At 39.5% G+C, this 24,921-nt stretch overlaps 1 long non-coding RNA gene across 3 annotated transcripts in view; it reads right to left on the bottom strand.

The window, feature by feature from the left end:
• Nucleotides 1-24,921, bottom strand: part of LOC147914364 (uncharacterized) — a 121,579-nt gene that overhangs the window by 43,138 nt on the left and 53,520 nt on the right. For all 3 annotated transcript variants that reach the window (XR_015555376.1, XR_015555377.1, XR_015555378.1), the window contains one exon: nt 14,432-14,546. This is a non-coding gene — a long non-coding RNA (uncharacterized LOC147914364). The remainder of the gene's footprint in view (nt 1-14,431; nt 14,547-24,921) is intronic.

Raw genomic sequence — 24,921 nt, 5'->3', positions numbered from 1 at the left:
CTTCATTAAGTAGTAGATAATAACAACAATAAACAAACACACAGGGACAGAGATTGGATTGGTGGTTACCAGAGGGGAAGGGGGGAGGGAGGAGGGTGAAAGGGATAATTGGGTACATGTGTGTGGTGATGGGTTGTAATTAGTATTTTGGTGGTGAACATGATGTAATCTATGCAGAAATAGAAGTACAATGATGTACACCTGAAATTTTTACAATGTTATAAACCAATGTTACTGCAATAAACAAAAAATTAAAAAAAAAAAAAAAAGAGTTTCTCAGAGAAGCAAAAACTAAAGGAGTTTATCACCAATAAACCAGCCTTACAAGAAATGCTAAAGGGACTTACTTAAGTGGAAAAGAGAACACTACAAATAGGAATAAGAAAATTATCAAAAAAAAAAAAAAGCAAGAAAATCACTGGTAAAGGCAAATATACAGTAAAGGTAGCAGATCAACCACCTATGAAGCTAATGTGAAGGTCAACAGACAAAAGTATCAAAATTATCTATTTCCATGATAAGAGGGTAATGGCACAAACACAAAAGAGCAGAGGTTAGATATGATATGAAAAACATAAAGTGTGGGAGGAGGGGAGTAAAACAGTAGAGCTGTTAGCAAGAGGTCACACTAAAGAGACCATCAACTTAATATAGATTGCTGTACATGTAGGTTATTATATATGAACCTTATGGTAGTCACAAACCAGAAACCTATAACAAATGCATTAAAAAATTAAGAGAAAGGGACCCAAACATAATACTAAAGAAAGCCATCAGACCACAAGAGAAGAGAGCAAGAGAAGAAGAAAGGAACAGAGAAGAACTACTAAAACACCCAGAAAAAAACTAAAAAAAGGCAATAAGTACATACTTATCAACAGCTACTTTAACTGTCAATGGACTAAATGCTCCAATCAAAAGGCATAGGGTGGCTGATTGGATAAAAAAAAACAAGAGCCATATATATGCTGCATACAAGAGACACACTTCAGACCTAAAGACACTCACAAACTAAAAGTAAAGGAATGGAAAAAGATACTCCATGAAAATGGCAATGAAAATAAAGCTGGGGCAGCAATACTTATATCAGACAAAATAGACTTTAAAACAAAAACTGTAACAAGAGACAAAGAAGGGCACTACATAACGATAAAGGGAATAAGCCAATAAGAAGATATAACACTTGTAAATATCTATGCACCCAACATAGGAACACCTAAACGTATAAAGCAATTATTAACGGACATGAAAGGAGACACAGATAGCAACACAATAATAGTTGGGGACTTTAACACTCCACTTACACCAATGGATAGATCATCCAAACAGAAGATCAATAAGGAAACACTGGCCTTAAATGACATATTGGGCCAGATGGACTTAGTAGATATATACAGACCATTCCATCCAAAAACCGAAGAACATACATTCTTTTCAAATGCACATGGAACATTCTCCAGGATAGATCACATATTAGGCCACAAAACAAGTTTCCATAAATTTAGGAAGATTGAAGTAATACCAAGCATCTTTTTTGACCACAATGGTATGAAACTAGAAATCAACTATAGGAGGAAAATCAGAGGGGCTGGCCCCATGGCGTAGCGGTTAAGTGCGCGCACTCCGCTGCTGGCGGCCCAGGGTTCAGATCCCAGGCGCACACCAAGGCACCACTTGTCAGGCCACGCTGTGGCAGTGTCCCAGATACAGTGGAGGAAGATGGGCACGGATGTTAGCTCAGGGCCAGTCTTCCTCAGCAAAAAGAGGACTGACATGGATGTTAGATCAGGGCTGATGTTCCTCACAAAATAAATAAATAAATAATAAAATAAAAAAAGAAAATCAGAAAAGCTACAAATATGTGGACATTAAACAAAATTCTGCTGAACAATGACTGGGTCAATGAAGAAATCAAAGGAGAAATTAAAAAATACCTGGAGACAAGTGAAAATGAAATTACGACATGCCAAAATTTATGGGATACAGCAAAAGTGGTTCCAAGAGGGAAGGTTATAGCAATACAGGCCTATCTCAACAAAGAAGAAAAATTTCAAATAAACAATCTAACAATGCACCTAAAGGAACTGGAAGAAGAACAACAAACAAAGCCCAAAATCGGTAGAAGGAAGGAAATAATAATCAGAGCAGAAATAAATGAAATAGAGACTAAAAAAAACAATAGAAAAAATCAATGAAACTAAGACCTGGTTCTTTGAAAAGATAAACAAAATTGACAAAACTTTAGCTAGACTCACCAAGAAAAAAAGAGAGAAGGCACAAATAAATAAAATCAGAAATGAAAGAGGAGAAATTCCAACAGACATCTCAGAAATACAAGAGATTATAAAAGAATACTATGAAAAGCTATATGCCAACAAATTGGATAATCTAGAAGAAATGGATAAATTCTTAGAATCATACAACCTTCCAAAACTGAATCAAGAAGAAATAGAGAATTTGAATAGACCAATCATCCCAGAGAGGAGATCAAAACAGTAATCAAAAACCTCCCAAAAAATAAAAGTCCAGGACCAGATGGCTTCTCTGGTGAATTCTACCAAACATTCAAAGAAGACTTAATACCTATCCTTCTCAAACTCTTCCAAAAATTGAAGAGGAGGGGAAACTTCTTAACTCATTCTACAAAACCAACATTACCCTGATACCAAAAGCAGACAAGGACAACACAAAAAAAGAAAATTATAGGCCAATATCACTGATGAACATCAATGCAAAAAAATCCTCAACAAAATACTAGCAAATCAAATACAACAATACATTGAAAACATCATACACCATGATCAAGTGGGATTTATTCCAGGGATGCAGGGATGGTTCAACATCTGCAAGTCAATCAACATGATACACCATATAAACAAAATGAAGGATGAAAATCACATGATCATCTCAACAGATGCAGAGAAAGCATTTAACAAGATACAGTATCCAGGGGCCGGCCCCGTGGCTTAGCGGTTAAGTGCGTGCGCTCCGCTACTGGCGACCTGGGTTCGGATCCCGGGCGCGCACCGATGCACCGCTTCTCCGGCCATGCTGGGGCCATGTCCCACATGCAGCAACTAGAAGGATGTGCAACTATGGCACACAGCTATCTACTGGAGCTTTGGGGGAAAAAAAAAAAAGGAGGAGGATTGGCAACAGATGTTAGCTCAGAGCCGGTCTTCCTCAGCAAAAAGAGGAGGATTAGCATGGATGTTAGCTCAGGGCTGATCTTCCTCACAAAGAAAAAAACAAAAGATACAGTATCTATTTATGATAAAAACTCGGAATAAAATGGGTACAGAAGGACAGTACCTCAACATAAGAAAGGCCATATATGACAAACCCACAGCTAATATCATCCTCAACGGTGAAAAACTGAAAACTACCCCTCTAAGAACAGGAACCAGACAAGGATGCCCACTTTCACACTCATTTAACATAGTATTGGAAGTCCTAGCCAGAGCAATCAGGCAAGAAAAACAAATAAAAGGGATCCAAATTGGAAAAGAAGAAGTGAAACTGTCACTATTTGAAAATGACATGATTTTATATATAGAAAACCCTAAAGAATCCACTAAAATCTTTTAGAAATAATAAATGAGTACAGTAAAGTTGCAGGATACAAAATCAACAAACAAAAATCATTTGCGTTTCTATACACTAACAACCAAGTAGCAGAAAGAGAGATTAAGAATACAATCGCATTTACAATTGCAATAAAAAGAATAAAATACCTAGGAATAAACTTAACCAAACAGGTGAAAGACCTGTACACTGAAAACTATAAAACATTGCTGAAAGAAACTGAAGGAGACACAAACAAATGGAAAGATAGTCCATGCTTGTGGATTGGAACAATTAACATAGTTAAAATATCCATACTTGCTAAAGAAATGTATAGATTCAATGCAATCTCTACCAAAGTTCCAAGGACATTTTTCACAGAAGCAGAACAAAGAATCCTAAAATTTTTATGGAACAACAAAGACCTCTAATAGCCAAAGCAATCCTGAGAAAAAAGAACAAAGCTGGAGGTATCACACTCCCTGATTTCAAAATATACTACAAAGCCATAGTAATCAAAACAGCATGGTACTGGCACAAAAACAGACACACAGATCAATGGAACAGAATTGAGAGCCCAGAAATAAACCCACACGTCTATGGACAACTAATTTTCAACAATGGATCCAAAAACATACAATGGAGAAAAGAAAGTCTCTTCAACAAATGGTGTTGGGAAAACTGGACAGCCACATGCAGAAGAATGAAAGTAGACCATTATCTTACACCATACACAAAAATTAACTGCAAATGGATTAAAGACTTGAATGTAAGACTTGAAACTGTGAAACTTCTAGAAGAAAACATAGGCAGTACACTCTTCGACATTGGTCTTAGCAGCATATTTTCAAGTACCATGTCCGACAAGGGAAACAATAGAAAAAATAAACAAATGGGACATCAAACTAAAAAGCTTCTACATAGCAACGGAAACCATCAACAAAGCGAAAAGACAACCTAACAATTGGGAGAAGATATTTGAAAATCATATATCTGATAAGGGGTTAATATCCAAAATATATAAAGAAGTCATGCATCTCAACAACAAAAATACTAACAAACCAATTAAAAAATGGGCAAAAGACCTGAACAGACATTTCTCCAAAGACGATATACAGATGGCCAACAGGCACATGAAAAGATGTTCAACATCATTAACTATCAGGGAAATGCAAATCAAAACTACAATGAGATATCACCTCACACCTGTCAGAATGGCTATAATTAACAAGACAGGAAATAACAAGTGTTGGAGAGAATGTGGAGAAATGGGAACTCTCATACACTGCTGGTGGGAGTGCAAACTGGTGCAGCCACTATGGAAAACAGTATGGAAATTCCTCAAAAAATTAAGAATAGAACTACCATATGATCCAGCTATTCCACTGCTGGGTACTTATCCAAAGAACATGAAAACATGAATGCATAAAGATATATGCACTCCTATGTTCATTGCAGCATTAGTCACAATAGCCAAGACTTGGAAGCAACCTAGGTGCCCATCAAGGGATGAATGGATAAAGAAGATGTGGTATATATACACAGTGGAATACTACACAGCCATAAAAAGGATGAAACCTGGCCATTTGTGACAACATGAATGGACACTGAGGGTTATTATGCTAAGCAAAATAAGTCAGAGAGAGAAAGCCAAATACCGTATGATCTTACTCATAAGTAGAAGACAAAAACATCAACAAACAATCACATAGAAACAGAGATTGGATTGGTGGTTACCAGAGGGGAAGGGGGGAGGGAAGAGGGCAAAAGGGGTGATTAGGCACATGTGTATGGTGACGGATTGTAATTAGTCTTTGGGTGGTGAACATGATGTAATCTATGCAGAAATCGAAATATAATGATATACACCCGAAATGTTTAAACCAATCTTACTGCAATAAAAAAAAAAAAGGAAAGAAAAGGATATTTGTATTGACTCAACGTATTAACAGTTTGGAGTTGGCTGGGAAAGGAAAGCTACTTTCTAAGATACATGCAGCCAAACTGGTAAGTCAAGATGGGTGACAAGTCAGAATTGCAGAATCTTAGGGGAAGATAGTCCCAAGATGTGGGGAAAGAGTGAGGAGGGTAAGGATGCCTGGGAGACAACACCAAGAGATGTTCAAGGGCCATGGCCTAGGACAAATGGCTTTTAACCACTTGGCCCAAATCTATATGGCTTCTCTCTCATTTCAAGAGATTTTATTTCCAAATTTTATACTGATGATTGTGATATTTTCAAAACTCTAACTAAATTTTGTTAGTTAGAAACTAACTAACTAACATTTCTAACTAGTTAGAAAAACATAGACACTGGTGGCTGTGGCAGTGGGTGGTGCCAGTGGGGCAGGGAAGGGAGAGGAGGGAAGCAAGGTGGAGTTGGTGGCTTGGATGTGTTGCTGAAGACCCCTCACCTGCTTTCAGACAAGCGGGCGGGATCTGCTGTGGAGCAAGGAGAGTAGAGGAGCCCAGCCGGGCTGCCCCCCCCTCCCTGACCTGAACTCCCATCTCTCTCACCTCAGCCTCCAAGTACTTTTTTTTTTTTTTTTTTTGCTGAGGAAGACTGGCCCTGGACTAACATCTGTGCCCATCTTCCTCTATATGGGACGCCGCCATAGCATGGCTTAACAAGCGGTGCGTCGGTGTGCGCCCAGGATCCGAACCGGCGAACCCCGGGCTGCCACAGGGGAGCACACGCACTTAACCGCTTGCACCACTGGGCTGGCCCCAGCCTCCAAGTACTTTGAGCCAAAGTCCTCCCTCAGTGACTCAAGTTGTGGCTTCCTGGGAGTGACTGTCATCTCTCGGAACAGGACTTCCAAAATAGTGGCATATTAGTCTCCTAGGTTTGCCATAACCAAGTACCAAAAACTGGGTGGCTTAAAACAACAGAAATTTATTGTTTCACAGCTCTGGAGACTAGCAGTCTGAAATCAAGGTGTCAGCAGGGCCATGCTCTCTTCTAAGTCTTGGCGTTTGCTAGCAGCATCCTTGGCATTCTTTGGCTTTTAGATGTACCAAGCCAATTTTTTTCTCTGTTGTCATATGACCACCTTCTCCCAGGCTGTCTTCACTGCCATGGATTACAGGCCAACCCTAATCCAGTATGACCTCAACTTAACTAATTGCATCTGCAAAACCCTATTCCCAAACAAGGGCACATTCTGAGATACTGGGGTTTAGGACTTCAACATATCTTTTTTTGGGAGGGACACAACACAGCCCGTACAAGCGGCAAGAAAGAGGTGCCAGTTACAAGTTTTGGAGGTCCTTGTTTTTTATGGAACACAGTTCTGCAAAATTTTCTTAAGATTTCTTAGCAATACAGACACTTATGATGGGCCCTAGAAATATGCTATGTTGGGACTGAATTCTGATTCTGAAGGATTTTCAAGGCAGAGTCCTTCTGTCATCAGTATCAGCACAAGGATCAGCATAAGGGAAGTGGGGTGAGAGAATAGAAAAGAGGAAGAGAATCAGGGCAGAAACATGGAGGCAAGGAAAGAAGTACAGCCAGGGACTGAAATCCTGAACAGGCAAGTCACCAGGCATGGAGACAGCCACTTTTCCCTTCTCCCCACGGGACACGTGGTCATTCATTTCTGCTTCTCATTGTGTCTGCTTTTTTCCCTCTCTCTCTTTCTCTAGATACTGTGTCTCTGTCCTACTTACACACAGCACACAGCCTCCTTTTCATCATATCACGTTCACCTTGTTTCCAAACTCTGTTTCCTGGGGAAGAGACTCTAATTGGATGGAGGCATAGGGAGCGTGATTAAACACACAGGACTGCTCCTTTTGTATAGCTTTAGTGGCAGTGAGAAGGAAGATGATGAATGTTCTACAGAGAGCTTTAAAAGGCAAACACAACAGAACTTGGTAATATATTTGTGTGAAGGATGATGGAGAAGAAGTCAAAGATAATATCTAGATACCAGCTTTTGCAAGTAGGTAGACAATGTATAAGAATAGACTAGATGATGCCACACAAATGACCCTGCTATGGACTGAATTATATCCCTCCCCCCAAATTCCTATGTTGAAGCCCTAACCCCCAATGTGACTGTATTTGAAGTAAAGAAATAACTAAGGTTAAATAAGGTCATAAGGGTGGGGCTCTGATCCAATAGGATTAATGTCCTCATAAGAGGGGGAACCAGCAAGTTCTCTTGCCCTCTCTCTAAGCACCATGTGAGGACAGAGCGAGAAGGTGGCCATCTGCAAGCCAGGAAGAGAGGCCTCACCAGGAACCGAATCAGCTAGCACCTTGATCTTGGATTTCCCAGCCTCCAGAACCATAAGAAATAAGTTTCTGTTGTTTGAGCCACCCAGTCTGTGGCATTTTTTTATGGTAGCCCAAGCAGACAAAAACAACCCCCCAAAAATGTCAGTGGCTTGCAACAACAAAAGTTTGTTTCTTGCTGATGTTACATGTCAATTGTGGGTTGGCTATGGCTCCCTTCCATGATATTCTCACTCTGGGACCCAGATTAACATCTGTCTGGTATACAACCCATTTTACAGAAGAGAGAAAGACAGCTCATGGTAAAACATGATCTGCTGCTAAGGTTTCTGTTCAAACAAGATAGACATCACTTCTGCTCCCATTTCATTGACCAGAACAAGCCATAGGGCCAAGCCTAACGTCAATGGGTTGGGGAAGTATGGCACCCCCAGAGAAGGGTATTCAATGCTTGCAAGTAATATTATCATCTACCACAACAGTGTTGCTATTCACTAAAATCAATGTGAAGTAGATTTAGGGATATAAAATATATGGAGTAATAATGCCCTAGATGTGACATTGGGCAATTGGACGAACAGCGATCTCATTCCTTATCCCTAGGTTCTTGGGTTAAGAGACTGTAGATAAATCAAGAGGTGGAATAGCACTCAGTGAAAAGGCTGAGGATGTGGAGGTTTTTACCACATGAAATAGAGCTTCCTGGGTTCTTAGTGGAAAGATGTGGGAAGGTGTGGAAAGGTGGAGCTCAGTAGAAATCAGGTTACACAAGAAAATGCACGAAGGAGTATGGAGAAGAGGTTTACTGTATCCTGTCTAAAGTTCACATTGTGCATAAACAATAAAAGAGAAGTCCTTCAGAGCAGATTTTCTGAAGTGTATTTGTCCATATAGTAGCCATCCTCGCTTTTTTCTACTAACATCAGAGTTTCAAAGAATGCACTTTGGGAAATACCTCTGTTGACACAGCAAAAATTGTGAATGAAGAAAGTCCATTGTAACACCTACCATCTGTACATGTAACCACAAAATTTTGAGAACTGCTTGGGAACAAGGAAATAATCTGGTGGAGAGGTTTTCAAACCAAATATTACATAGAACCCAAGTATATGAAACTGAGAAAAACAGAGCTGTTCTGGTTTTCTAGGCCTGAGAAGACTAGAGCCCCACCTTTGTTCATCTTCTGTGCCACCCCTTCCACCTCTGCCCCTGAAAAAGCTTCACAGAACCTTAGGAATTGGAGAAACACTCGCTGGAAATCCATTATCTAAGACAAGTCTCTCATTCTTTAACGGGGAGACAACAGCTTCAAGAGTTACACAACTAGATGCACAAGTGGGTCTGTAGTACAAGTCTCCAGCCCCACCAAGCAGAGTGTGTTTTCTACTGCATTATGATGCCTTATGTCTTTTCTTTCACCACTTGTGTAGTTCATTGTGATTACTCCGTTTCACTGCTGATTCCCAATAACACAGCACCAGTGAACATAGTGAACTCTGTACTTCTTAAGAATCTCCCTGGGAATAGGCATAACATGGAGAATCATTTAGCCCATTACTGGTGTGCTAAACAATAGCATCCTAATGGCATGAACAAGTTAATGTTTCTACCCGTGTCAAACGTACTAATAGAAAGTGATTTGGTCATGTGCCAGATTCTGTCTCAAAGATAAATAGCCTTTTTAAAAACTTCCTGAACAACGGTTTATCCTAACCTTTAGAATAAGATAAAAATGATTTTGAGAACAAAATTCCCAGCAGATTCAACTTTTAAAGATCTGGATATGAATGTGCTTGAAAGATTTCAGAAACATTCACATAGGTATTGAAGAAGCGCTAACAGTCAAACTTATGCATAGCTCTTTGCTAAGGCCTCATCTACTTATCAATGTGCCCTTGGGGAATGGTATTACTATAAAAGCCAAAACTTGTATATTATACTTCATAAATAATGGAAAACAAGTCAATGGGACAGCAGTGCCAATAGCAGAAAGTGTATTGCTCACAGCCTCCTGAAAGCTCCCATGTTGTAATACAGGAATCATTTCATTAAGTTGACCCACTTAACAGCAATGTTTCTCTCTTACAGACATTTATAAGGGTTTGCTTGCTTACAAGGGGTAGGATTGTTTGGTTTTTACAAAAATGAGATCATACTATCCTTATTCTGAAATGGCTTGATTTCATTTAAAAATATTAGAGACATTTCCAAACATGTAGAAAGTTACCTCATTCTGTTAATTACCGCATAATATTTTACAGCATGAATCTATCCCAGTAGATTCAACAATTTCCCTTTTTATAGATAGTGAGGCTGTTTTCTTGTTCTATGACAGCATCAGATGCTTCTAATCTTTACAATTTTTGTTATTATGGGGAAAAATATCTTGTATTAATTGGCGTTTCCCTGATCAACGGCAAGGCTGAACTAATTTCATCTGTTCCTTGGCCATTCAGAATTCTCTCTTCTCTAAATTGATTGTTCAAATGTTTGTCCGTATTTCTACTGCATTGTTTAGTTTTTCTTATCAACGGGTAGGAATAATTTGTATTTAGAGATTAGCTACAGCCTATCTTTTAAGTCTGTGTATATTTTCCTTTATCATTAAGTAGTTTTAAAGTTTAATGTGGTCAAATTTTTCAGTCTTTCTTTTATGATTTTTGTTTCTGTGTCTTGTTTAGAAATCCCTTCTGGGGGCCAGGCTGGTGGCATAGTGGTTAAGTTTGCACGCTCCGCTTCAGCGGCCCGGGGTTCACAGGTTTGGATCCCAGGCATGGACCTATATGCACTGCTTATCAAGCCATGTTGTGGCAGGTGTCCCACATATAAAGTAGAGGAAGATGGGCACAGATGTTAGCCCAGGGCCAATCTTTCTCAGCAAAAAGAGGAGGATTGGCAACAGATGTTAGCTCAGGGCTAATCTTCCTCACCAAAAAAAAATCCCTTCTGATCTAGAGATCCTAAGATTTTTTTCCTAAAATTTTTTGAAATTTTGTTTTATCACATTTATGTCTTTGATCCATCTGGCATTTATATTTATGGATGGTGTGAGGTAGGAATCTGGTGTTATATTTTTCCATGTAGAAAACACAATTTTCCTTCAATCTTGATTCTCTTCCATCCTGAGTGGATTTTCCTCAAATGCATGTTCAAAGCTAGGTTGCAGGCATGTCCGTAGTACAGCTCACAGGAAGGGGAAAACAACCAGGGCAAGGGAAGCTGATGTTGCCCACATCACTTTTACTCCCATTCTGAAGGCCAGAACGTAGCCACGAGGCCATAGGTAGCAATAAGGGAGGCTAGGAAAGTAGCTTTTAGTTAAGCAGTAAAGGAAGAAAGTGAGATTAGATTTGAGTCAACAGCAAGAAGTCTCCATCAATATCCATTTCTCCCATCTTCCTTAGTAAAAGAAGAAATTTTATTTAGGAAAGCAATAGGTTCAACTAAAAAACAAAAACAAAACAATAACAAAAAATCTTCCTTGCTGCTAGCTATGACTACAAGTAGAAGTTAACGGGTGAGATTTCTGGAACAGATCCTTCAAACAAGGACAGCAAGCTTGGCATACTTTTTTATCCCTCTCATCCTCTATCTTCCTATTACCCAGAATGCAGACATTACTGTAGCTTCTTGGAAGAAGAGAAATATTGAGAACGAAAATCAAGCACTCAGGATGGCAAAACCCAAGTCCGAGGGTATCTCAGTGTTTGATGGCATTTCAGAATTGCCGACCAGCCCTCAATGGCCCATCTCTGATTTCCTTTTACATGAGAGAAAAATAACCCCCTCTCTTGTTTAAATTGACTATTTTAAAATTTCTGTAATATGCAGCCAAATCTCTTGTTAATTTACTGTCAGTTCTCATTCCTCTTTCCCTACTTATCTTATTGCACAGGCACTTTTTGTGTAATGATAAACAGAGGGGTGAAAATTTGACATCCTGTCTCATACCTGATTTTAAAGAGGACACGTCTAAATTTTCTCTATTAAGACTGATGTTTGGGGGCCGGCCCGGTGGTGCAAGGGGTTAAGTGCGCATGCTCCGCTGCAGGGGCCCAGGGTTCGCCAGTCCGGATCCCAGGCAACACACTGCTTGTCAAGCCATGCTGTGGGGCGTCCCATATAAAGTGGAGGAAGATGGGCATGGATGTTAGCCCAGGGCCAGTCTTCCTCAGCAAAAAGAGGAGGATTGGCAGATGTTAGCTCAGGGCCGATCTTCCTCCCAAAAAATAAAAATACTGATGTTTGCTGTGATATTTTGGTACATACCTTTTGTCTATTAAGTTGAAGGAAATCCTCTTCCATTCCTAATTTGCCACAAGTTTTTAATCATTAAAAGGTGTTGGATTTCAATGAATAATTTTTCTCTATATCTTATTAAGATGGTCATATAGTTCTCTCTTTAATCTGTTAATGTGGTGTTTGCTGTGGAAAGATGTTTCTAAAAATTTCTAAAACATGCTAAATGCTGTAATGCCTGCCCAACCTCTTCCCTAATGTTCAGACTTACTCATCCAACTACATCTTTGAGACTCCTCTTGAATATCTAATAGGTATCTCAATATTACAATGTTTAATACCTAATTCTTAAAGAGACTCCATATATTTTCCTCTCCCAGTGATTCTCCAACTTGGCAAATGGCATCTCCATTCACTTAATTTCTCAGCCTCATCTTTGGAATCAACTTTACCTATTCCTCTCACATCCCACATCAAATCCATCCACCAAGAAATCATGCCAGCGCTACTTTAAATATATATCTGAATTTTTCCACTCTTCAACACCTCTATCTCTTTTATCCTGGCCCATACGGCTTAGGTTCCTTGGGAACTGATTCTGAGATGGAGATTTGCATGCAGAAACTTTACTAAGGAATTCTTTTGGGATAAATAATTGTGAAGGAGAAAAAGAAGTAGGATTGGGCAGAGGCAGAATTGAATTGAAATGGAACTGCAACAAAGGCATCAGGAGTTCTGGAGCTGGGATGGCCCTTGAGAGTTGTCCTGCCTTAGGGCAAGGGGGCTAGACTTAAGACCTTAGCATTGATAGCAACTGGAAGCAAACTGCCCCAGGAGCGGTGTTACACTGAGCAAAGCAGGCTCTCTGTGACAAAGGGCAATTCCTAGAAAGAATTCAATTGAGAGTCATCACGTACCAACATTCCCACCATCTGGGGAAAAATTCCTTAGTCCTAAAGGGGGGATCTGGGTGGCACACCACAGCATCCACCACACTGTCTCCCCATCAATTGTCCCAGTCCTACTGCAATAATTTCATAATGATCTCCTGTTATCCCTGCTCCATCAGGTGTCAAGATTTATTATAAAAATAATAGTAATCAAAAAGAGAGTGTGGAATTGGCACACAAATAGAAACAAGCAGAGCAGAATAGAAAGTCAAGAAACAGACCTACACAAATATGGTCACGTGATTTATGACAAAATGTGGACTTTTCAATAAATAGTGAGGAGTCAATATCTATATGGGAAAAAAATCACGCTTATAAAGGAAAACATTGATTATTGGGCCATAATAAATTAAGAACTTCTGCTCATCCAAAGTGTTTAAAGCCTGTAAAGACCAGTAAAAACATTTCTCTGACTGCAGCCAGTGCATGCCAATGATGATTCAGGAATAAAATAGGGATCACCCAACAAAGGAAACCAATTTTCTTTGGTCAAGTAATGAAGACCCCAAGAGGATCATCAGATTGTCAGCCCCACTGCGAGCAGGAGTGTATCACTAATGGGAGTCCATTTGTGTTCTACGTTAATTCAAAAGTTCCAGGCCTAAATTGGGTTGTGGTAACAGAAAACACAGTTAATAATACCTCCAGATTTAGAAATGTGACTTGTATTGGTATCACCTGGACACCTACTTACACTTCATCTGTTGCCAAAAAGCCAGGACCTTGTCACCGTAGCCAAATCAATGAACACAATGACAAGGGATTGAGGAAAAGAAAGAGTAATTTTTAATTTTGCTAGCAAAATGAGGACTTGATAGGCCAGTGCCTCAAAACCCACTGTCCTCCCAAAGCATTAACAGTTATGACTTTTAAGGGAAAATCCGTGAGAAAGAATGTGCTGTCTATCTGACTGCGCCCATTTGGTGGGACAATTGTGTGAGGGTCCCAGACATTCTGGCATCGGGCCAGCTGTCATTTAGGTTTACAGCAGGAAGTTCAGTGCTCCATTGATCAATCTTCCCACGCCACCAGAAAATGTGCCCTGGGGAGAGGACGGAAACTGCTGCCAATTAACGATTACAAAGTTTACAAGGTTTTAGATTGGGGAGGGGAAGCTGTGGCTGTGCAGGTCGGTGCCCTCCCACCAGCCTTCGTTTGGCCAAGATAAGGGAATCTGCAGGAGTCCTTGGTTGTCTGCCTCCGTGATGAATAGTGGATTTCGGCATCAGGAAGCCAAGGAGTTGGGGTCTGGGAAGCTTCATCTTCTTGATAATCTCTGGATATTAGTTTCCCTGTAACAAAACTTCAAAGGACCCGTAACTAGCCAAACTTCAGTGGGAGCCCCAGTGTGATGCCACCTGGGCTTTAACAATTTGTAACCTCCATTTGCCTTGTGAAATTCAAGGATACAATGGTTAAAAAAACTGATACTTACATGTGACTGTAACTTAGAGAAGCAGGGAAAGGAGATGAGTGTTTTTGGTTCTAACCTCATATATTCTGGGTTTAAAGTAGGAGAACTGATATCAGGGCCAGCATCACATCCACACCTGAAACAAAGCAGAAAGAGAAAAGAAAAGAGAAAATTGGTTTGGGACCACCAAAGTCAAATTTTTATTACACTCCTTTGTGAAACCACTCACAGTTTCCCTGAATTTAGTATAAACCAAAGGTACAGAAATTTGGTGTCTAAACACACTTAAGAGAAGACAGTACCTAATTTACAAATAAAAATTCTGTCATTTAAATTTAAGTGCCCTGGGCCGGCCCAGTGGCTTAGCAGTTAAGTGCTCGCGCTCTGCTGCTGGCGGCCCGGGTTCGCATCCTGGGCACGCACCGACGCACCGCTTCTCCGGCCATGCTGAGGCCACGTCCCACATACAGCAACTAGAAGGATGTGCAGCTATGACATACAACTATCTACTGGGGCTTTGGGGGGAAAATAAATAAATAAATAAATCTTAAATTTAAGTGCCCTCTTTCCTTCATAAATCCTGGCTTTCTTCAGGATTTTGAAGCCAGGTACCTGAGGGTTACTGTAGATATTCAGTAAGTAGATAATCTGTAGATAATCAATAAGAACATGATTGCCTTTTGACCTTGTTATGAATCTTGTCAATTTGCTGTTTCTTGTTTAACTTGAGGAGTGACTCGGGTCTCCTTGAGGATTTGTGAGTTTGTTTTGCAGAAGAAAGAGAATGCCCTCGGGGAGGTTGCGATCACCAGATGGCAGGCCCTCGGCAGCTGTTGAAGCCCAGAAGTCAGATTGCCCAGGGGCTTATTGGGAATGACCCCTTTGTTTCTCTGAATCTCTTCCTGACAAGCTCCTTAGCTCTAACAAAACCCCCTGCTTTTTGCTCTGGTTAAGGTGGATTTGAGTAAACCCATGCTCCCACCTTCTCATCTTGGCCAACTCGAATGGGGCCTTTCTCCATCTCCAAGCACCCATGTCTCAGTGTTTGGCTTGCTGTGGATCGGGCACATGAACTTGAGAGAAAGAGGCTCAGTATCAACTTGTCATTACACCTAAAAGACATCAACTAAGTTTTATGCAGGCTTACAAACAAATGGTATTTTGTTTGCAAGCTCAATAATCATTTCCTTGAAATACTTTGCTACATAAACTCTTTTAGAATAAAATTTGATGAATGATCAGAGGTACACAAACTTGAGATCACATGCACTGACATCAATTCACAATGATGGAACTTTCCACCAGCTCTCCCTGTATACTCAATTCCCTCCAACAATGTTACCCAGAGACTATAATTTCTGGCCATTATAAAGGCCTCTCTCTTTTTATGCAACCTGGAATCTAAATCTGACCCTCATTTTTGTCCCCAAGCTTTGAAATCTTTTGAAATACACAAAATGTGACAGTACGAGAGCTTCCTACCTAAGCTTATCCCAGTCAAGCTGTGAGAAACTCGAGGCTGAGAAAGAAGCTGGAGGACATTATTCACTTTCCCTTTTCTAACTTTGTAGGCTGTCCAGCATTCCCCATGAATATGTAATTCTAGGCTAACTGACCCAGTACCACAAGAAGACATTGTCACCCCCATTATTTCTATTTTTTATTTAAAACTGATCTTAAAATAATAATAAACATAGCCTCCAATCACATGAGAATGGTGTAAATCATAATTTAGAATCAAGAAGACTTGGGGTAACTAATGACCTGCTACATAATAGTTCTGTAACACTGGACCTTTAACTGAGCCTCTCTAGGACTCGGTTTTCTCAGCTGTAATATGAAGACGACATTTCCTCTGCAGAGTGGTTGCAAGAATTTGATGCAAAGAATATAAAGTGCCTGGCATATGATAGGCTCCCAAATACAAGTCTTATGATTTATTGAGATCAACAACCTACCATCCCAGAAGAATTCAGAAGGACCACTTTCTGAATTTATACTAGCATCTGATGAATCTCCATTTAATTAAGCTACGTTTTCTTCTGTGTTCCTAAATCTTTAATAGTTTGTTTTTTTAGTTTTTGCAACAGATGAACAAAATAGCATTTTCAACACCTTCGTATATTTCTGCTTAGTGAAATAATAGTGCCCTAAGATCTGTCAAAAATATCTGGTTTCAACAAGCTGATGGTGTAATCAGCAAGCTGACTGGCTGAGGAAGGAACTGTTTGTACCTCTGTGATTGTAACAAATCCTCTCTCTCCATTTGTGGAAGATCCTCCCTCTCGATGGGTGGTCATTGAGGGATGTTGCAGAGGATGGTGAAATGTTCTTTGGTTTGATATTGGCATGCTTTACAGCACCAAATATCAGAAGGAAGGCTGCAAACACACTTATTCACTTAACTGAACCGCCAAGCTGAAGTGTTTTTGAAATTTGTCTACACCGTTCAGGGATTTGCAGAGTTCTCACCTTAAAAGCCAGCAGTTGAACCTTGGACAGGCAACAAAAACAGCTGGCTGCATCTCTGTTATTACTATTGACAAGAGATTCTCACATATTGAGGTATATGCGGTAATTATTTGGGTTCAAAACTGATTTGGCTTAAACTAAAAAGCCTGACTTATGGCCTATCAAACATACACTGTACATCTACTTAACCATTAAAGTAAAGAATATACTCTCTTAAGATCAGAACGCATACTTCCCCTCCTATGCCCTATTGGTAACACCCTATTGGTAACAGCCCGGATTAGTCTCTTTCCTGACATCAGGGTCACATTGACCTGCTAATTTGCAACTGGATACCTTCTGGAAATTTTGATGAAAATGTATCCTGGGTGTGTATGTATGTTCTTTGTTCTAAAAAGATATAAGACTGTACTGAAAACCATGATTCTCTGGAACTTTTTCTAAGGCCTTCCCGGGTTATAATCCTCACTCTGGCTCAAGTAAACTCACCTTATTTATATAGAATGGTTATTTGTTATTTTGGTCGACACTATTATTCTAAATTACAGCATTTTTTTCTCTTTTTTTCCCCTGTTAAATACAAAGAATTAAAATAATGCTTTTCTACATGCTTATTGAAGAACTATATTCTTAAACAAGGATTTTCATGTTCAGCTCTAATTTTAAAATTTAATGAAAATCAGTAAGCATTATGGATGCTAGAATTTAGGTACATGTTATTCTAGTTTAGAAACTCCCAGTTTATTTATTGTTATTTTTTATTTTTTTAAATTTATTGGGGTCATACTGGCTTGCAACAGTGTAAATTTCATGTGTACATCACTATATTTTAGTTTCTGTACAGCTGCATCGTGTTGCCACCAATAGTCCAGTTTTTATCCCTCACCATATATAAGTGCCCCTTTATCCCTTTTGCCCTTCCCCCACCCACTTCTCCTCTGGTAACCACTAATCTATTCACCTTATCTATCTGTTTGTTTATCTTCCACATATGAGTGAAATCGTACTGCGTTTGTCTTTCTCTGTCTGACTTATTTTGCTTAACATAATACCCTCAAGGTCCATCTTTGTTGTAGCAAATGGGATGATTTTGTCTTTTTCTATGGCTGATTAGTATTCCATTCTATACATATATATCACATCTTCTTTATCTATTCATCTGTTGATGGGCACTTGGGTATCTTCCAAGTCTTGGCTATTGTGAATAATGCTGCAAGAACATAGGGGTGCATCAAACTCTTTGAATTGTTGATTTCATGTTCTTGGGATAAATACCCAGTAGTGGGATAGCTGGATCATGTGGTATTTCTGTTTTTAATTTTTTGAGAAATCTCCATACTGTCTGCCATAGCGACTGCACCAGTTTGCATTCCCACCAGCAGTATACGAGGGTTCCCTTTTCTCCACATCCTCTCCAACACTTATTTCTTGTCTTGTTAATTATAGCCATTCTGATGGGTGTGAAGTGATATCTCATTGTAGCTTTGATATGCATTTCCCTACTAATTAATGATGTTGAACATATTTTCATGGGCCTCTTGGCCATCTGTATATCTTCCTTGGAAAAATGTCTCTTCATATCCTCTGCCCATTTTATAATCAGGTTAATTGTTTTGTTGTTGAGTTGTACGAGTTCTTTATATACTGTGGAAATTAACCCCTTGTTGGATATATGATTTGCAAATATTTTCTCCCAGTTGGTGGGTTGTCTTTTCATTTCGTTCATGGTTTCCTTTGCCTTGTAGAAGCTTTTTAGTCTGATGTAGTTCCATTTGTTTCTTTTTTCTTTTGTTTCCCTTGCTTGAGTAGACATGGTCTTCCAAAAGATGCTGCTAAGACCATTGTCAAAGAGTGTACTGCCTATATTTTCTTCTAGGATTTTTATGGTTTCAGGTCTTACATTCAAGTTTTTAATCCATTTTGAGTTAATTTTTGTGTATGGTATAAGATAATGGTCCACTTTCATTCTTTGCATGTGGCTGTCCAGTTTTCCCAACACTATTTATTGAAGAGACTTTCCTTTCTCCATTGTATGTTCTTGGCTCCTTTGTTGAAGATTAGCTGTCCATAGATGTGTGGTTTTATTTCTGGGCTCTTGATTCTGTTCCATTGATCTGTGTGTCTCTTTTTGTGCCAGTACCATGCTGTTTTGATTACTATAGCCTTGTAGTATATTTTGAATTCAGGGAGTGTGATACCTCCAATTTGTTCTTTTTTCTCAGGATTCCTAAGCCATTTGGGGTCTTTTGTTGTTCCATATCAATTTTAGGATTCTTTGTTCTATTTTCACGAAGAATGTCATTGGGATTCTGATTGGGATTGCATTGAATTTGTAGATTGCTTTAGGTAATATGGGCATTTTAACTATGTTTATTCTTCCAATCCATGAGCATGGAATATCATTCCATTTCTTTACATCATCTTCAATTTCTTTCAATAATGTCTTATAGTTTTCAGTGTATAGGTCTTTCACCTTCTTGGTTAAATGTATTCCTAGATATTTTATTCTTTTTGTTGTAACTGTGAATGGGATTGTATTCTTGATTTCTCTTTCTACTAGTTCTTTGTTAGTGTATAGAAAAGCAAAGAAAATTTTGTATGTTGATTTTGTACCTGGAGACTTTACTGTATTTGTTGATTATTTCTAATAGTTTTTTGGTGGAATCTTTAGGGTTTTCTACATATAGAATCATGTCATCCAAAAATAGTGACAGTTTTACTTCTTCCTTTCCTATTTGGATTCCTTTTATTTCTTTTTCTTGCCTAATTGCTCTGGCAAAACATCCAGTAGTATGCTGAATAAGAGTGGTGAGAGTGGGCATCCCTGTCTTGTGCCTGTTCTCAGAGGAAGAGCTTTCAGTTTTTCACTGTTGAGTATGATGTTGGCTGTGGGTTTTTCATATATGGCCTTTATTATGTTGAGGTACTTTCCTTCTATACCCATTTTATTCAGAGTTTTTATCATAAATGGATGTTGGATCTTGTCAAAAGTTTTCTCTGCATCTATTGATATGATCCTGTGATTTTTATTCCTCATTTTGTTACTGTGGTGTATCACATTGATTGATTTGCAGATGTTGAACCATCCCTGCATGCTGGTGTATGACCCTTTTAATGTATTGTATTTAATTTACTAATATTTTGTTGAGGATTTTTGCATCTATATTCATCAGCAATATTCGCCTGTAATTTTCCTTTTTTGTGTTGTCCTTGTCTGGTTTAGCTATCAGGGTAATGTTGGCCTCATAGAATGAGTTAGGAAGCACCTCATCCTCTTCAATATTTTGGAATAGTTTGAGAAGGACAGGTATTAAGTCTTCTTTGAATGTCTGGTAGAATTCACCAGGGAAGCCATCTGGCCCTGGACTTTTGTTTTTGGGAGGTTTTTGATTACTGTTTCGATCTCTTTACTTGTGATTGGCCTATTCAGATTCTCTATTTCTTCTTGATTCAGTTTTGGGAGATTGTATGATTCTAAGAATTTATCCATTTCTTCTAGCTTATCCAATTTGTTGGCATATAGCTTTTCATAGTATTCTCTTGCAATCCTTTGTATTTCTGTGGTGTCCATGGTAATTTCTCCGCTTTCATTTTTGAATTCTTCTTTTTTTCATAGTGAATCTGGCTAAGGGTTTGTCAATTTTGTTTATCTTCTCAAAGAACCAGCTCTTTGTTTCACTGATCCTTTCTACTGTTTTCTTAGTCTCTAATTTACTTCTGCTCTGATTTTTATTATTTCCCTCCTTCTACTGACTTTGAGCTTTGTTTGTTCTTCTTTTCTCATTCTTTTAGGTGTAGTTTAAGATTACTAATTTGAGATTTTTCTTGTTTGTTGAGGTAGGCCCCTCTTAGTACCACTTTTGCTGCATCTCATAAGAATTAGTATGTTGTGTCTTCAGTTTCATTTGTCTCCAGGTATTTTCTGATTTCTCCTTTAATTTGTTCATTGATCCAATGGTTGTTCAGTAGCATGTTGTTTAGTCTCCGGATATTTGTGACTTTACCCGCTTTTTTCTTGTAGTTGATTTCTAGTTTCATACCGTTGTGGCTGGAAAAGATGCTTGATATGACTTCAATCTTCTTAAATCTATTGAGGCTTGCTTCGTTTCCCAACATATGGTCTATCTTTGAGAATGTTCCATGTGCACTTGAGAAGAATGTGTATTCTGCTGTTTTTGGATGAAATGTTCTATATATACCTATTAAGTCCATCTGGCCTAGTGTTTCACTTAAAGCCACTGTGTCCTTGTTGACTTTCTGTCTAGATGATCCATTGATGTGAGTGTGGTGTTAAAGTCCCCTACTATTATTGTGTTGCTGTCAATTTCTCCCTTTAGTTCTGTTAAGAGTTGCTTTATATACTTTGGTGCTCCTGTGTTAGGTGCATATATATTTATAAGTGTTATGTCTTCTTGGTGGAATGTCCCTTTTATCATTACATAATGCCCATCTTTGTCTCTTATTATCTATTTTACCTTGAATTCCATTTTGTCTGATATAGGTATGGCTACAACTGCTTTCTTTTGCTTGTCATTTGCTTAGAGTATCATCTTCCATCTCTTCACTCTGAGCCTATGTTTGTCTTTAGAACTGAGATACATTTCCTGGAGGCAACATATTATTGGGTCTAGTTTTTTAATCCATCCAGCCACTTTGTATCTTTTTATTGGTGAATTCAATCCATTTATATTGAGGGGGATTATTGATATATGAGGGCTCAATACTGCCATTTTATCTTTTGTTTTCTTGTTGTTCTATATTTCCATTGTTTCTTTTTCCTTGTATTTCTATCTGCCATTTCTTTTTTGTGTTGTGAGTTTGTGAGCTAATTGTATTAGTTATAGTTTTTTTGATGCTTTCTTTCCCTTTATCTTTTATGTTATAATTGTTTACTAACCTATTCTAACATAGAGCTCCAATTTTCTGATTCTGTCTATTTATCACCTTGCACAAGGTTTTCTGAATCTTTGCTTTTTAGTTTCAGATAGGAGGACTCCTTTCAAGGGTTTCTTATGAGCCAGGTCTAGTGATGATGAACTCCCTCAGCTCTTGTTTATTAGGAAAGTTTTTATTTCTCTGTTGTATCTGAAGGATAATTTCACTGGATAGAGTATTCTAGGCTGATAGTTTTTATCTTTCAGTATTTTGAATACATCATTCCACTCTCTCCTAGCCTGTAGGGTTTCTGCTGAGAAATCTGCTGAAAGTCTGATGGGTGTTTCTTTGTAAGTTATTTTCTTCTGTCTTGCTGCCCTTAATATTTCTTCTTTGTCATTGACTTTTGACAGTTTTAATATTATATGCCTTGGAGAAACTCTTTGCATTGAGCTAATTAGGGGTTCTCTTAGCCTCACGTACGCGCATGTCCAGTTCCTTCTCCAGTTGTGGGAAGTTCGCAGCTAGTATTTCTTTGAATAAGCTCTTTGCTCCCTTCTACTTCTCTTCCCCTTCTGGGATACCTATGATCTTTATGTTACTTTTCCTATTTGAATCAGGTATTTCTCAAAGAATTTTTATTTATTTAAAATCTTAGTTTTCTCTCCTCCTCTAGCTGACTCATTTCTAGATTTCTACCCTCAAGCTCACTAATTCTCTCCTCCATATAGTCTGCTCTATTTTTAATGCTTTCTACATTATTTTCCTTCTCACTTATTGTGTTCTTCATCTTCAGAATTTCTGTTTTGTTTTTTTCTGAGTTTCAATCTCCTTGGTGAAGTACTCCTTCTGTTCATTAATTTTATTTCTGAGCCCACTGAACTGTCTTTCTTAGTTTTCTTGTAACTCTGAGTTTCTTTATGACAGCTATTTTGAATTCTCTGTCAGTCACATGGTAAACTTCTGTGACTTCAAGTCTGGTTTCTGGAGAGTTGTCATTCTTTCTGTTCTGCTGTTACTGTAGTTCTCCATGGTGTTTGATGAATTGGTCCTCTGCCAGCATATTCGTGGTAGTAACCACTTTCTTATTTGGGTATGGCTTGTTTATTTTGGTTCTGAGCTGCTTCTTGTTGTATTTGAGAGCCTACGCTTTCCTCCCTCCACTGCCTCTGCCAGGGGTGTCATCAGTGCTCTCCTTGTGCCACTTGTGGTACAAGGTTGCTCCAGGGTTGTTGGTGCCTTCACTTTAGTCTCAAGTGTTGCCACTGGGGTCACCAGGCTGCGAGCACTTCTACTGCTTATGTGGTCTCCAGGGTCTCATGTTCCCCACTGGCTCTCTGCAGGCTTGGATGCTGCTGCCCCATGCACCACCTGTGCTGCTGCTTCTGGGTTGTCTGAGGGTGCTGGTTGCACTGCTACCAGGTGTGCTGGGTTCATGGGTGTCACTGCTGGAGGCCTGGGGATCCAAGGAATGGTGCTGCAGCCCCTGCTGCTGGTGGAGCTGGTGTCGGGGATGTCACCACTGGGGGCTGGGTCACCAGTTTTGCTATGGTTCCTGAAGCCTCTGGCCACAGATTCCACCTGCTGCCACTAGGGGGAGCAAGGGCTAAGCAGGGAGAGGTTTTTGTTGTTGCTCACTGTGCAGCCTCTGGTCTCTAGTGCTAGCCGGTATGTTTCTAAAACTCAGGTCAGAGCCCCCCACCTTAGCTGGAAAAATCCGAGTTTTGTATACTATCCCCACAGTTGGAAGGACCTGGCCACTGCCGTGGGAGGGGGCGCATGCTGGATCTGCTGCTAGACAGGCAGGGAACAATCCAATCTTCCCTCTCCGCCCCTGCCGGGACTGCTCACAGGCACACAGGCTAGGTCCCCAGGGAAATAGGCAGGGAGCATCCGATCTGCCCCGTCTGCCCCCGTCTGGACCAGTGGAGCAAGTCACACCTGTTTTCTCATAGGCATGTGGGCCAGTGTGGGGATGCGTGCCCTGGACTGCTGCTGCCAGGGGAGGCGGGTGGGGGCTGTTCCCCTAGGTCCACTACCTCCCAGTGGTCCAGTCCACCCACCTTCAGCTGTATAGATGTCTAGATCTCTATGCATCCTGTTGTGCTGTGTAGGGAATCCTCTTTTGGTCAATGGATGTCTGACTGATTGTAACTTAGAGGCGAGAGACAAAGGGAACAACTCACTCTGCCATGATGTTGACATCCAGAAACTCCTGGTTTATTACGTTAACTCCTAGCAGTATTGCTAATCTAATCTAACCTAATCCAGACATCAACAGTAACAAAAAATATTTTTAAAAAATTTTATACACTGCACAAAGACAGGAAAAGATCAGCTAAGATTAACAGAAATTTGTTACAAAAATTTTGGAGGCATTTCAAAAAACTCTATGGCTGATGTGACTGGAATGAGAAAAATAATTTTTAACTTTCCCATACTTTACATTAAGAAAACAAAGCTGGCTTGTCATCTAAAAGAAAGCAGAGAGGGGGAAAAGTAACCACAAAACCCCAAATCCTAAGCTTTGTTTCTCCATCTATCTCTTGAATTAAAGATCCAAGATATTCATGGGCTAAAGAAGTAGGTGCATAATTCTCTACTAGACAAGTTCTCCTTCTTATTTTCAAGGCAGCCCAAGTATTAACTCTGATCTCTCTCCTGTCCCTATTTTCAGACTCTCAACTCCCAGAAACTATGGTAGGAAATAGCAGGGAAATTCCAACTTTCTTTTTCATAGCCTCCCCTATATGTTGGGATGCCAAAATTGTGTCTTCCCAGACTCCCCAATAGTGAGGGATGCATGTGAGATAGAGTTCTAACTAATAAGTAGAGAATCTACTGGGCATTTCTGAGAAAGCCTTTGTTTTCCTGATACAGGCATTCCCTAATGCTCTTTCATTCTTTCCTTCCTCCTTTTACCTCAATGTGGATGTGATGGCTGGAGCTGCAGCAGCCATTAAGAAAAGACCAAGAGAATACTATCTTTGGCCTTGGTAGCCTTAAGCATCTGAACCAACACCTTGACTTGTGGATTTCCTGTTGTACCAGCCACACTTTCTTGCTACTGAATATAATTCCTGAAAGAGGTATCTCCAAAGGTACAGATTGTTAGACAGCATTTATTGATTGCTCACTGTGTGCCAGGGACACTGTGAAAAGTA

Source organism: Ceratotherium simum, chromosome 20 (genome assembly GCF_057802395.1).
Source record: "Ceratotherium simum simum isolate JZ-2026a chromosome 20, ASM5780239v1, whole genome shotgun sequence".
Lineage (NCBI taxonomy): Eukaryota > Metazoa > Chordata > Mammalia > Perissodactyla > Rhinocerotidae > Ceratotherium > Ceratotherium simum.
This window is presented reverse-complemented; position numbering and strand designations above follow the sequence as displayed.